Here is a 12,829-nt window from a genome sequence, read left to right as displayed (position 1 = left end):
TATATCTTCATGTTCCCATCTCAAATCTGTAACCTCTAAATTCCCATCCCCACTCCTATGTGACTTAATTGAATTCTCAACGTAATCATTCCATTAAATTCATATATAGAATCTAATTCGATTATCATCGTGCCAATTTAAATTCACAACGTATTATTTTTTACAAATGATCAAAATGCCTAGCTTAACTTATTGTAGATAGGAAATACGATACTGAATGAAACGCTTTGAAAATAATCAAATTTGATTTTAATTTTCAATCTAATTATTCCATTAAATCAATATATAGAATCTAATTCGATTATCATTGTGTAAATTTGAATTCACAACATATTATTTTTTACGAATGATCAGAATGACTAGCTCAACTTATTGTAGATAGGAAATACGATACTGAATGAAACGCTATGAAATAATCAATTTTTTTAAAGTATATTAGTTAATATCACATTGCCACATTTGTTATGAAATTACTTTTGTAAATTAGTAACAATATCATGAGCTATAAGTTTTTTTTCTTAGAAATAGTGATAATTTTGTTATTTTTGGCTTTTTAGTGGCCAAAACAGTTTGAACTTGTTATATATTTGAATAAAACCCTAATGAGATGATTAAATACTATTTGACGAACCAGCTATTTATACACATGCAGATATATAATCAGTCTCCGTACAAAATTTCCTCAAGAAATTCTCTAAAAATAACCGTTGATTTAATAAAGAAAATTATCGAACATTATTATTAATCTAGACCAGAGGCCGTCTGCTAGTACGTGTTACATTTTTTTTCCTTGACAATGAAACCAATTGAAACTAGTTGTTTTCATTTATTATCATTCTTGATTACCAAGATAATTTATTAAAACACAGGAGAAGCCGGCGGCGAAAAGATCATGGCAAAGTTATTGGTTGCACTATTCCAACCACCATCCAGAACAACAAATTCTTCCCACAATTCGGGGGATCTCAAAGGATTGCCATTGATGATGTTTTCGTCATTAGCGTACTTGAATTCGTCAAATGGCTCCATTTGTGTTTCGATTTGATCATTGTGTTTTGTGGTAGGACCTTGATCGTATGAACCATAGCTTCCGACGTTTTTATTCAATATGGGCATGGCTGGTACTGAAGCAACGGAAACATTTGAGGTGGATAGGAGTGATTGGAGACCCTCGTTGTTGATAGAGTAATTTGACCATAAGTTTCCTTGCCATACTTTAAGGATATCAAGACATGGTAGATACGGAGCTGGCATGTTTGTAGGTGTTTTTTTATAGAGGTCGTGGATAGAAGATGTTGAACCATTAACATAGGTTGAATTGGTCTTTGGTTTCTGAACAAGCCTAGCTTCGGCCTCAAGCCGAGCAGCCTCCCATTGAGCCATGTGATTGAGGTTGGAGCCTAAGAGTTGGGTGCCACTTTTTGGCTTGTGGGTCATTGGATCAATACCCATTTTAGTCATCCTCTTCTTGATATGAGAGTTCCAGTGATTTTTTATCTCGTTATTAGTCCTTCTTGGTAAGTGAGCAGCAATAGTTGACCATCTAAACATAAAATATATAACATTAGATTCGAGCCATCCAAGAAGTAGTAGGAAGAGATTGTTAAACACAACTTCTTGTCAGTGCACTTTGTTTTGAATTTTTTGGTTTAATAGGTGGTTTGTGATTCAACAAAATACTTAGTTCTAGACAGTTCACTATCTTGTTTGGGTGGCAAGCGAATTCGATAGAGTTTGGTGAGTAACAGTAAGCAACAAGTTAAGTTTGTTGAAAACTTTGCAGAGTTTGCTTGTCACTCGAGCAAAGCTTGTCAAGTACCCTTGCCACAGTAGCGAACTCCAAATGTAATAAAAAAAAGGAAAAATGTAATGCTTGCAAAGGTACGTAGTAAACCATCTAAAAGTAAAGAGCTTCCCCATTGTTATGTTACAGTCAAAGGTATCACCCATTCTGTCTTTCTAATTTGTTCGAGGTTCAAGAGGAAGAAGAGAAAGGAAACACCGTCCAATGGTGCTTTGACTATATAAAAGTACTTAGAATCTTAAGTCATCTATCTAATGATCCAAAAATATAGTTTGTTTTCAAGTAGGTTCCTCTCTCATTGTAACTAACCTACCCTAGACCATTAGCATTAATTGTAACCCTTGGGGGTCTGAATCATCAAATGGTACTGAAGAAACACTAACCGGACCCCGGACAGATTACTGGTAACCTGGGGGTTAGAGAGATGTTTCCCACGAGGGGTTAGACCCTTGGAAGATGGTTCTTCTGATAACCTGCAAAACAGACACCGTGAACTCGTCACTGAGAAGGGGGGGTTCCTCCTTGTGACCACCCTCCGGCGTGAGAATCAGACTAGATTGCTCTTTAAATATAAAAGTATATTAAGAGATTGCTAGAGCAGATATCAGGTATAATATGATGATATAAGATATGATATGATGATAATGTGATAAGATGAGATGGTCATACCATTTGTGGTATTTATAGCCGAAGGTAGGTTTCCAAGGAGGTATGGCCGGCTGCAACAGTGTTCCTGTTCCACCAACAGTAGCCTACGCACGTGCCCTGCTGGTAGTTGGTGGGTAGGTAACGGCTGACAGCGACCAGGCCTGCTGTATACTATTCCTTTTCCACCAACTGCCGGCTACGCACGTGGTATGACAAGAGTTGGTGAGTAGGCAGCGGCTAATAGTGACATACAGTGTAGGAGCATGCTGCTCGCCATACTGTTGTCCATAAGCTGTCGTATCTTTAGTCAGATCTTTTTCCCATACCTCGTCAGGTACAGTACAGAAGATCTTCCCATATCGTACGGACTGGCTTATTTGGGCGGGAGTATTCCCCCTCCCGCCCTTGTGCGGGATTGTTCCCGGCTTCGCTCATTCCTTCAGGTGACACTAAATGATTGAGAGCTAAGTGCCTTGTGCGTGTAGCCTTGCTGCGCGGGTGGCCTTCCCTAATGGCTTGTATCCGAGGCTGCGGGGACAGGCGGAGTCCTTCACCATTGGGAGGCATTTCCTGCGGGACCAGCTTGCGTACTGCGCGTAAGGACGTCACGTCTCTGAGCATGGTTGGTCCTGCGGATCCAGTTGGTTTCTGCGCAGACGTCCCTGTTTAAGGTGAGTCTTGCGGGTCCAACTGGGCTCTGCTGGGACCTACCTCTTCAAGTCCCCCCCGTCCAATGTTCTTCTCATGCGTGTTTAATAAAGTGAGGTGAACTTTTGGACTTAAGCGAAGGGTTTTGAAAAGGGTTTTTTAAGGTTTTCCATGGGGATTCTTCCCGCGGAAGTCCTTGTCACTTGCAGAAATTCCCGAGTTTCCTGCTTGGTCTTTGGGTATGATGCGGGTAGGTCTGTAACCTCCTCGCAAGTCAGGAGCGTTCAGTCCCACTTGCGTGGACTCTCCATGAGGTTTTGGCAGTTTTGAACATAGTGATCAATTATGTTAAAACCACCAATTCCATCCTGGAGCTTCAAACAACGTAGTTCTCGACGTTCCCGCTATGCGGGGATGTTATTTCCGTTTCCGCAAGCATTGCCCAGAAGATCCTTCTTGGTTTCAATTCCCAGCGGAGCGCTAGGTATGTGAAGGGTTTTGCCTTAACACTGTACCAGCGCTCGTCTTACGGTTACTTTACTTCCAAGGTATTCCTGGCGTCAATTCCCTGCGGGTGCTAGGTATGTGAAGGGTTTTGCCTTTACACTGTACCCGCACCCGTCTTATAGTTACTTGGTTGCCGAGGAATATTTGGCTTCAATTCCCTGCGGGTGCTAGGTATGTGAAGGGTTTTGCCTTTACACTGTACCCGCATCCGTCTTACGGTTACTTGTTCGCCAAAGTTTACTTGGCTTCAATTCCCTGCGGGTGCTAGGTATGTGAAGGGTTTTGCCTTTACACTGTACCCGCATCCGTCTTACGGTTACTTGTTCGCCAAAGTTTACTTGGCTTCAATTCCCTGCGGGTGCTAGGTATGTGAAGGGTTTTGCCTTTACACTGTACCCGCATCCGTCTTACGGTTACTTGTTTGCCAAGGTAAGGGGTATTTTCCCGCTTACTTTTTAATATTTTTGAATTTTGAAATTCGAAAGGTTGGTGGAAAGCTAGGAACAGTCCAAACCTCTGAAACGTCGTGCGACGGTTTCTTCTGACTGTGTCAGGACGTGCAGGAAGTTATGGTGACGTGACATTATATGGTCATTCCAGACGCTTTTTACGGAGCGTGGGCGCGATTTTTCGGGCGCGTGGCCGCGAAATTAATTGCACTCGTCCTGTCAACAGCTGTTGCCAGCTTGCCCGGTGCCACATGTCACGGTTTCATTGCACCTTCAATTTCTCTCTCCTTCGCATTAAATTCACCGCATTAATTGCGATCACTATATAAAGGGGGAGAGGGTCCTTTGTAATTCACACCTTCACCTCTTCTCTTCTTCTTCGCGATTTCCGGCAAATACTCCCCTCTTCAGGCAAGCATTTTCCCGAAATCGCTTTCTTTCTGCAAGATGTCTTCACATGATGCTGAAGCTGTAGCCGACGATAGGAGTACTGCTGGCGAGTGCCAGTGTGCTCTACCTGTCGATCAGTACCAGTATGTCGTCAGGAAATTCATGCTTGAGTCTCTTGAGCCTGAGTTTCCTGAACCCCACCAGACTGTGTACGATGCCCCAGTGGCAAGATCGGGGTATATGCTGCATTCTTTGTTTATGGGAACCTTAGGTTCCCATTGACAAAGTTTGTGTACCGTGTCTTGGAGAGGCACGGTGTGCACCTGACCGAGGTGCATCCGATGGCGATTGCCAAGATCCGGCACTTCGAGTGGGTGTGCCGGATTCTGGGTATTGAGCCCTATGTGGACCGCCTGATGACCTTCTATACTTGGAGGTGCATCCAGGGGTGGTACACCCTGACAACCCGTATTAAGGGTTTGAAGATCTGCGTGACCGAGCGCAGTCTCCGATCGTGGAAGCGGGAGTTCTTCTACATTTCTGCCCGCGCCATCCCCATTGCCATGAAGTTTAAGAAGGGGCAAGCGCTTCCGAGCCTTCACGCTTCCAACTACCAGGAGGCGGAATGGTTCGCGAAGATATCCCGGGTCCAATCTCCGGTTTACCGGTTTGCGGAGTCCGGGATGGTAATGCTGGGGATGAGCCGGGTATGGAAGGAGGCGTCTCGGTTTCCCATCCTTCTCGAATACGGTTTGAACTCTATTCCTTATGGTATGTCTTGTCTTTCTTGCTGATATAAGTTTTTCTTCTAACTGTTTCTTTTCTTTCAGAGGTGAACGATTTGGAGTCGCTCCTGTACCCGCGGGAAGCTGACGGTCCCGTGCGGGTGGGTACTCGTGCTCTAGACGAGAACGAGTTGCCCATCCTGTAACAAACGGCGGATCGGTTTGTGGAGGTCTATCCGCTGGGCCACGAGATCCTGAGCCAACGGCGGCCAGGTAAGGCGATACTCTATCCTCAACCTCTCAATGCTGTACCCGCTGCTGGAATTCCTGACATCCTGTCTTCTTCTGAGGAATCCGCAGATGGTCCTCCGCTGGTGCGGAAGAAGAAGGCTGCCGGCGGGAAAGGGAAGGAGAAGGTGGCCTCCACAGCTGATCCGGTGCTTCTATCTGACGCCGAGTCAGATAGTGAAGAGGTGGCGGGGAACCCCGGTGGTGAGAAGACCACTGCTCCGGAGGCTACGACTGTTACCTCCGGAGAACCAACGACGACGACGGTGACCGGCATCAAGAGACCGGCTCCATCGGGCTCGTCCCCGCCCGTCCGTACGTTCAGGCTCAAGAAAACCCGTAAGTACAAACATCCTTGTTTTTGTAGATTTGTCACTTTATAAATTTATTGAAACACTTATCTTCTTGTGCAGGCGTGGATGTTGACGCATTCCAGGGTGGAGCGCAGAGGAGTACCCCTCCGCCAATGACGGTAGGCTCGGTCAGCCTACCTGAGGCGACGACCCAGACGCCTGCGCCTGCTCCCGCTGGTTCAGTTGCTCACTCTGAGCCGACTGTTCCAGCCGAGTTGACGTCACCGCCGGCCGTGAGTGCGATTTTTACAGCATCCTTCACCGAGCCGGCGGTTACGATTGCTGCGGATTCTGCGGCAGCGACTGCGGCGGCTGCCACCATGCCCCCGCCACCGGCACCGACGGCCGGCCCATCAGGTACGCATGGGAGTACTCGCCAATCTTTGCCACCTTCCCATCTGCCTGACCTTTTGGATGGGTTTCCTTTGGGTTCAGGTGATGGGTTCGGCGGCTATAGGCCTGTTGTAGACCCTACAGGTGCGTAGGGTTCCTTTGGCCCTTTTTCACTTTTATTTTTTATCATCTTTTTCCTAACTGCTTTTTTGTTTTTGCAGTGTCAGATTCCAATGAAGTGTATGTTCCGCGATGGAACATACGCCGAGGAACAACCCTTCGTACCCCTGTGGAGTGCGTGGAATGGGCTCGCCACGCTGCTCCCCATGGTGCGTTGGGGGAAGCCATGGCTAGCTACCAGGAGGGTAGGCTAACCAATGAGCTTCGGGTTCTCCTGGCCCGGATGCAGCCGCGCGTCGAGCTGCTTTGTCGTGAAAACGACAAGTTGAAAGCAGCTCGCGCCAAGGAAGTATCTCAAGCGCGGGCTCTTCGGGAGGAGAACCAACAGTTGGCCGCAGCTGCTGCGGAGAAGGAGAAGGCCTTCAAGGCCCTCGAGGTTGAGGTTCAAGCGCGACTCGAGGCCCGCTCCAAGGCTGCCCAAGCTGTTAACGAACAGCTTCGGCTGGCTAAGGAGACTGCGAGGAACGCAACCGAGAGGGCCACCAAGGCTGAAGCCGTTGCTGAGCCTTTACGCGTGGAGAACGAGGAGCTCAAGGCCAAATTAGAGGCTCTCCAACGTGCTCATGATGCCTTGGCGATGGAAGATGCCAAGAAGCTCCAAGAGATCCTGGACCAGAGGGGCGTGCTTGACCACACCGAGCGGAAGCTTAAGGGCGTTGAAGAGGCTGCTGCAAAGGAAGTGCTACTTGCCAACCTTAACAAAAGCGAAGCCGAACGCGCCCGCACCCAAGCTCAAGCCGCCCTCCAAGAAGCTCTGGTTGCCAAGGAATGGCTTCTTCGAGAAGCGTTGACTCAGGTATGTTTAGCTTTACGTCTTCACGCTTTCCTTTGTACATAGAAAAGGTGTTTGACACTTGTATTTTCTTTGTAGGTTGTGCATCGGGTCTTCTCAGAGACTACTTACGATGATGCCATGAGCGCAGCCCTCAACGCTTCTCATGAGGATGGGGAAAGGGCCGGCTTCCTGCTTGGTCTAGGGTTCGTTGAGAAAGGCGTCCTGCCTTCCAACTTCCCTTTGTTCGATGTGGACACCGAAGCTGCATATGACCAAGCGGTGAACCAATATGCCGCCTTCCCGCATCCGGTGTTGGAGAAGGTGAAGGAAGTCGCTGCTGCTGATGATGGGCTAGCTATCCTCAAAGCTTTCCTTGAACTGCCACGCTCTATTGATGGGGCTGGTCCAAGTGGAAGTGGCCCTGAAGCCTGATCCTGAAGATCCCTTCCCACTGCTAGGATAGTTTTAGCTTGTACAGATGTATTTGTTTTTTCTTTTCGAAGGCGGGTAGTTACCCGCCTATTCTTGTAATATTTCGTTTGTGAAATATAAATCTTTTTGCGTATAAGATTGTTATTTCCTTATTTGGGTTTCTTGCTTTATAAACTTATGACTTGCATACTTAGTTTAAATTAGCAATTTTCCAAGTGTAGAATAAGTTAACCTGTTGAACGTGGTTGATAATGGGTTAAAGTTTTGCTTCCTCTTTCGTGATTGTGCGGGTAGAACCGTCACTTGCACTTAGTAGGATGGCTAAACTTTAACCTTCATCTGACCTGCGTGTAGGTTTTCCTCATCTTGAGGATAAGTTAACCTTTGAACGTGGTTGATAATAGGTGTGAAGTTTTGCTTCCTCTTTCGTGATTGTGCGGGTAGAACCGTCACTTGCACTTAGTAGGATGGCAAAACTTTACCCATATCTGACCTGCGTGTAGGTTTTCCTCATCCTTTGAGGATAAGTTAACCTTTGAACGTGGTTGATAATAGGTGTGAAGTTTTGCTTCCTCTTTCGTGATTGTGCGGGTAGAACCGTCACTTGCACTTAGTAGGATGGCAAAACTTTGCCCTTATCTGACCTGCGTGTAGGTTTTCCTCATCATTTGAGGATAAGTTAACCTTCGAACGTGGTTGATAATAGGTGTGAAGTTTTGCTTCCTCTTTCGTGATTGTGCGGGTAAAACCGTCACTTGCACTTAGTAGGATGGCAAAACTTTACCCTTATCTGACCTGCGTGTAGGTTTTCCTCATCCTTTTAAGAATTTTGTTTTGAACCGTTCGACGCGCGGTTATCAATAGGTTAGTGTTCAGTTTCCTTTCATGATTCATGCGGATAGACCGGCACTTTCATTTAATGGGATAATTGAACTCTTCCCCTTCAACTGACCTGCGTGAAGGTTTGTCACGTCATTGGGTTTGTGCGGGTAGGACCGCCTTCCCACGCAACGACTTCTCATAATGTGAATGCCGTCACCAGTGTTGCATAGTTTAACCGTTCGACGCGCGGTTGTTGATAGGTTATTGTTCAGTTTCCTCATTATGATTCGTGCGGATAGACCGGCACTTTCATTTTTGGGTGCTGAACTTTTCCCCTTCAACTGACCTGCGTGAAGGTTTTTTCCTGTTATTGGGTTTGTGCGGGTAGGACCGCCTTCCCACGCAACGACTTCACGTAATGTGAATGCCGTCATATTAGTGTTCAGAAAAGTAAAATCATCAGCTTCGATGTTCTAAAGAGAATCATTTCCATTAGAAGTGGTTCTTGGCCTTTTATTTACAAATTGGAATTGATTTACATGCAAACTGTGTAAATGAGCTCCCTTCCATGTTGTTGGGATGGGAGTGCCATCGAGCCGATACGCACCTGGTTCGGGATCTCGTTCTTTACGCAGCATGTAATATCGACATTGAAGCTGGAATTTTTATTCGTGTTTTCCCCAGCTAGGGTTCTACACGCACCCGCCTGCTCAGCCTTTATTGCGCCACGAGGTGCGCGAGCGTCCCATCTCTGACATGCTTCGACCATGTCTTTTACGTCTATACATTCTTCAGTGTTGTGGCCTTTTGTCTTGTGAAAGTCACAGTATTTGCTCCGATCAGCATCGTGACGATGTTGGATTATTGGAGGCTTTGGCCACGGGAGCTCTTCGGTGGCGAATATCTCAGTGACGCTTTTGGTGAGTGGCGTCCATCTTGAGTTCCGGTGCGGCTGTACATTATCCCTTCCGCCCAATCGATGTTGCAAGCCGGATGTGTCAAAGTTTACCCTTGACTGCCAAATGCCTAGCTTCAGCTTTTTATTTAGTCGGGCGGTGAGGACGTTGTCTTCTCTCGTCTTCTGAGTGTAGAGGTTTGTGCTCTGTGGGAGATCTCTACCCAGTTGCTTCTCCGTTTCCGCATAGCGTTTTGCTGCTGTCATGATGGCATCCCATGTGGATGGCATGCCATCTTTACCCGTTAGGGTGCGGATGAGCTCTGGGTCATGCGCGCCCTGGATGAAGGCAGCGCGAACAAGATCTTCGCTGATATTGCCCAAACTTAGCTTCTTTGAGTTGAAGCGAGTGATGAAGTTTGGCAGAGATTCATCTTCTTCTCGTATGCATTTGAGGATTGTCCATTGCTCCTCGGTATACTTCCGTTGCTGGCTGAAGTGTTGGCTAAACTTCTGCTGGAAGTCTGCCCAGTCGTAGATGTGGTTGACCGGTAGACGATCAAACCAAGCTCTAGCAGCCCCAACAAGCGTCATTTGGAACATGTAACACCACGTGGGTTCCGTCCAATTGCTGACGGTTGCCCCCGCTATGAACCTGTTCAAATGATCGTCTGGATCAGATATACCGTCATATGTGCCTATGTTAGGCATTTGTTTGGCACTCTTTGGGGCGATTGCTTCCGCAATGTCCCTTGCAAATTTGGACGTTCCTGCATTTGCAACGTTTGGTCTGAACGTTTTGGAGAAGTCTCGTGGACTTCCACCTGTGCTTTTTGGTTTGAAGGCTTGTCCAAAATGCCTTTTCGGTTGGGATTCCATTTCTTTACGCTTCCCTTTTGCCCTATGGCGAGGGTTCGCGTCGGAGTCGGATTCCTCTGAGTCATCTTCCCGATATTCGAATTCGTCGGCCTGTTGTACGGAACGCAAGCGTTCGTCCAACTCAGCCTGGAATTCCTTTTGTCGTGCCTCCGCCCATGCCTTAACTTCATCGAGAGTTTGGCGGGGGAGTCTTCGTTTTTCAAACTGGGTATCAGTAGATCCCAGTAGGCGATCATTTACTGCACTTGCCCCAGCTTGAGTAACTGGGGTAGTGTTCGTAAAATTTACTTCACTTGCCCCGGCTTGGGTAGCCGGGGTAGTGTTTGTAAAAACTGTGTTACCGGTATTCCCCCCAGTAGCTGGGGTTGTGGTTACCGGAATTTCTCTAACCATCTTTGTAGAAGTTTGAAAAAACTGGAGAAAAATGTAGTTCTAGCTTTATGCACGGATGGCGTCAATGAAGAAATACTAACCGGACCCCGAACAGATTACTGGTAACCTGGGGGTTAGAGAGATGTTTCCCACGAGGGGTTAGACCCTTGGAAGATGGTTCTTCTGATAACCTGCAAAACAGACACCGTGAGCTCGTCACTGAGAAGGGGGGGGTTCCTCCTTGTGACCACCCTCCGGCGTGAGAATCAGACTAGATTGCTCTTTAAATATAAAAGTATATTAAGAGATTGCTAGAGCAGATATCAGGTATAATATGATGATATAAGATATGATATGATGATAATGTGATAAGATGAGATGGTCATACCATTTGTGGTATTTATAGCCGAAGGTAGGTTTCCAAGGAGGTATGGCCGGCTGCAACAGTGTTCCTGTTCCACCAACAGTAGCCTACGAACGTGCCCTGCTGGTAGTTGGTGGGTAGGTAACGGCTGACAGCGACCAGGCCTGCTGTATACTATTCCTTTTCCACCAACTGCCGGCTACGCACGTGGTATGACAAGAGTTGGTGAGTAGGCAGCGGCTAATAGTGACATACAGTGTAGGAGCATGCTGCTCACCATACTGTTGTCCATAAGCTGTCGTATCTTTAGTCAGATCTTTTTCCCATACCTCGTCAGGTACAGTACAGAAGATCTTCCCGCATCGTACGGACTGGCTTATTTGGGCGGGAGTATTCCCCCTCCCGCCCTTGTGCGGGATTGTTCCCGGCTTCGCTCATTCCTTCAGGTGACACTGAATGATTGAGAGCTAAGTGCCTTGTGCGTGTAGCCTTGCTGCGCGGGTGGCCTTCCCTAATGGCTTGTATCCGAGGCTGCGGGGACAGGCGGAGTCCTTCACCATTGGGAGGCATTTCCTGCGGGACCAGCTTGCGTACTGCGCGTAAGGACGTCACGTCTCTGAGCATGGTTGGTCCTGCGGATCCAGTTGGTTTCTGCGCAGACGTCCCTGTTTAAGGTGAGTCTTGCGGGTCCAACTGGGCTCTGCTGGGACCTACCTCTTCATATCATATCTTATATCATCATATTATACCTGATATCTGCTCTAGCAATCTCTTAATATACTTTTATATTTAAAGAGCAATCTAGTCTGATTCTCACGCCGGAGGGTGGTCACAAGGAGGAACCCCCCCCCCCCTTCTCAGTGACGAGCTCACGGTGTCTGTTTTGCAGGTTATCAGAAGAACCATCTTCCAAGGGTCTAACCCCTCGTGGGAAACATCTCTCTAACCCCCAGGTTACCAGTAATCTGTCCGGGGTCCGGTTAGTGTTTCTTCAGGTACCTGTTACCAAGAAGAGCATGGAGTTGGATAATGGTCCTTTCTTCTTCCAAACTGAACTTTCCCCTTTTGATATCTGGCCTCAGATAATTCGTCCATCTTAACCGACAACTCTTTCCACACCTCTTAAGCCCTACACATCAAAACAATGCATATTTAGCCAAAAACATGTGACCCGAAATGTCCATACGAAAAATAACTAACATGCATGCATGGGAGCTAGTGTACATGATTACCGGCTTTAGCGGGCAAAGAGCGCCAACTTCCATGGCCAAATTGTTGAACATAGGACATTAGCTTTCGGTCTTCTTCGGGTGTCCATGGCCCTTTCTTCATGACCCCGACTCCTAACTCAACAATATTACTATTGTTTAGTTTCGTCTTCTTCTCGGAGCTTACCATCGTATAAGTCTATCTCCTACACTTGAAAAGGACCCTAGGTTGTACCTTATTCTTGCTAAATATGTTTTAAAACATGTAAGGAACACTAGGCATAATGTTCAGGACACAACATGTGAGAGAGATGAAAGGGAAAGGCGAGTACATATGGAAATGTGTAGTTTGATTTTTCATTGGAAAGAGGGCTATATAAGGAAAGAAAGGAGGTAATGTCAATATCTAATGATTAAATATGTATAGCTTGAGACACCTACACTATACGTACATACTTAAGCCCCAACCATACAGGACATTCTAAATTCTAAATAATTACAGTAATATATATACACACATTGTTAGTGTGTAAATTAGTTATGAGATCGGTGTCGTATCGGTACCAATCGTAAGGAAAAGTAGGTGCCGAATATATTGGTTCGGTATCGATCAGGTACCGGTATTTTGGTAATTTACCGTTTCGATACCGCTTTAACATTTTATCTTTCTTTAGTATTTAACTGATTCTAAGTAGCATTTTATTTTTTTTAGCAACACAAAAATAACTACTTTAGCATTTTATCTTTGATACCACCT

At 46.4% G+C, this 12,829-nt stretch overlaps 1 pseudogene; it reads right to left on the bottom strand.

The window, feature by feature from the left end:
- Positions 1-858: 858 nt before the first annotated feature.
- LOC143591129 (transcription factor MYB106 pseudogene) lies at positions 859-12,262 on the bottom strand (annotated as a pseudogene).
- Positions 12,263-12,829: the final 567 nt, after the last annotated feature.

This window comes from Bidens hawaiensis, unplaced genomic scaffold, assembly GCF_021521415.1.
Source record: "Bidens hawaiensis isolate Kalapana, Puna unplaced genomic scaffold, B.hawaiensis_p1.1 tig00039279_1, whole genome shotgun sequence".
Lineage (NCBI taxonomy): Eukaryota > Viridiplantae > Streptophyta > Magnoliopsida > Asterales > Asteraceae > Bidens > Bidens hawaiensis.
This window is presented reverse-complemented; position numbering and strand designations above follow the sequence as displayed.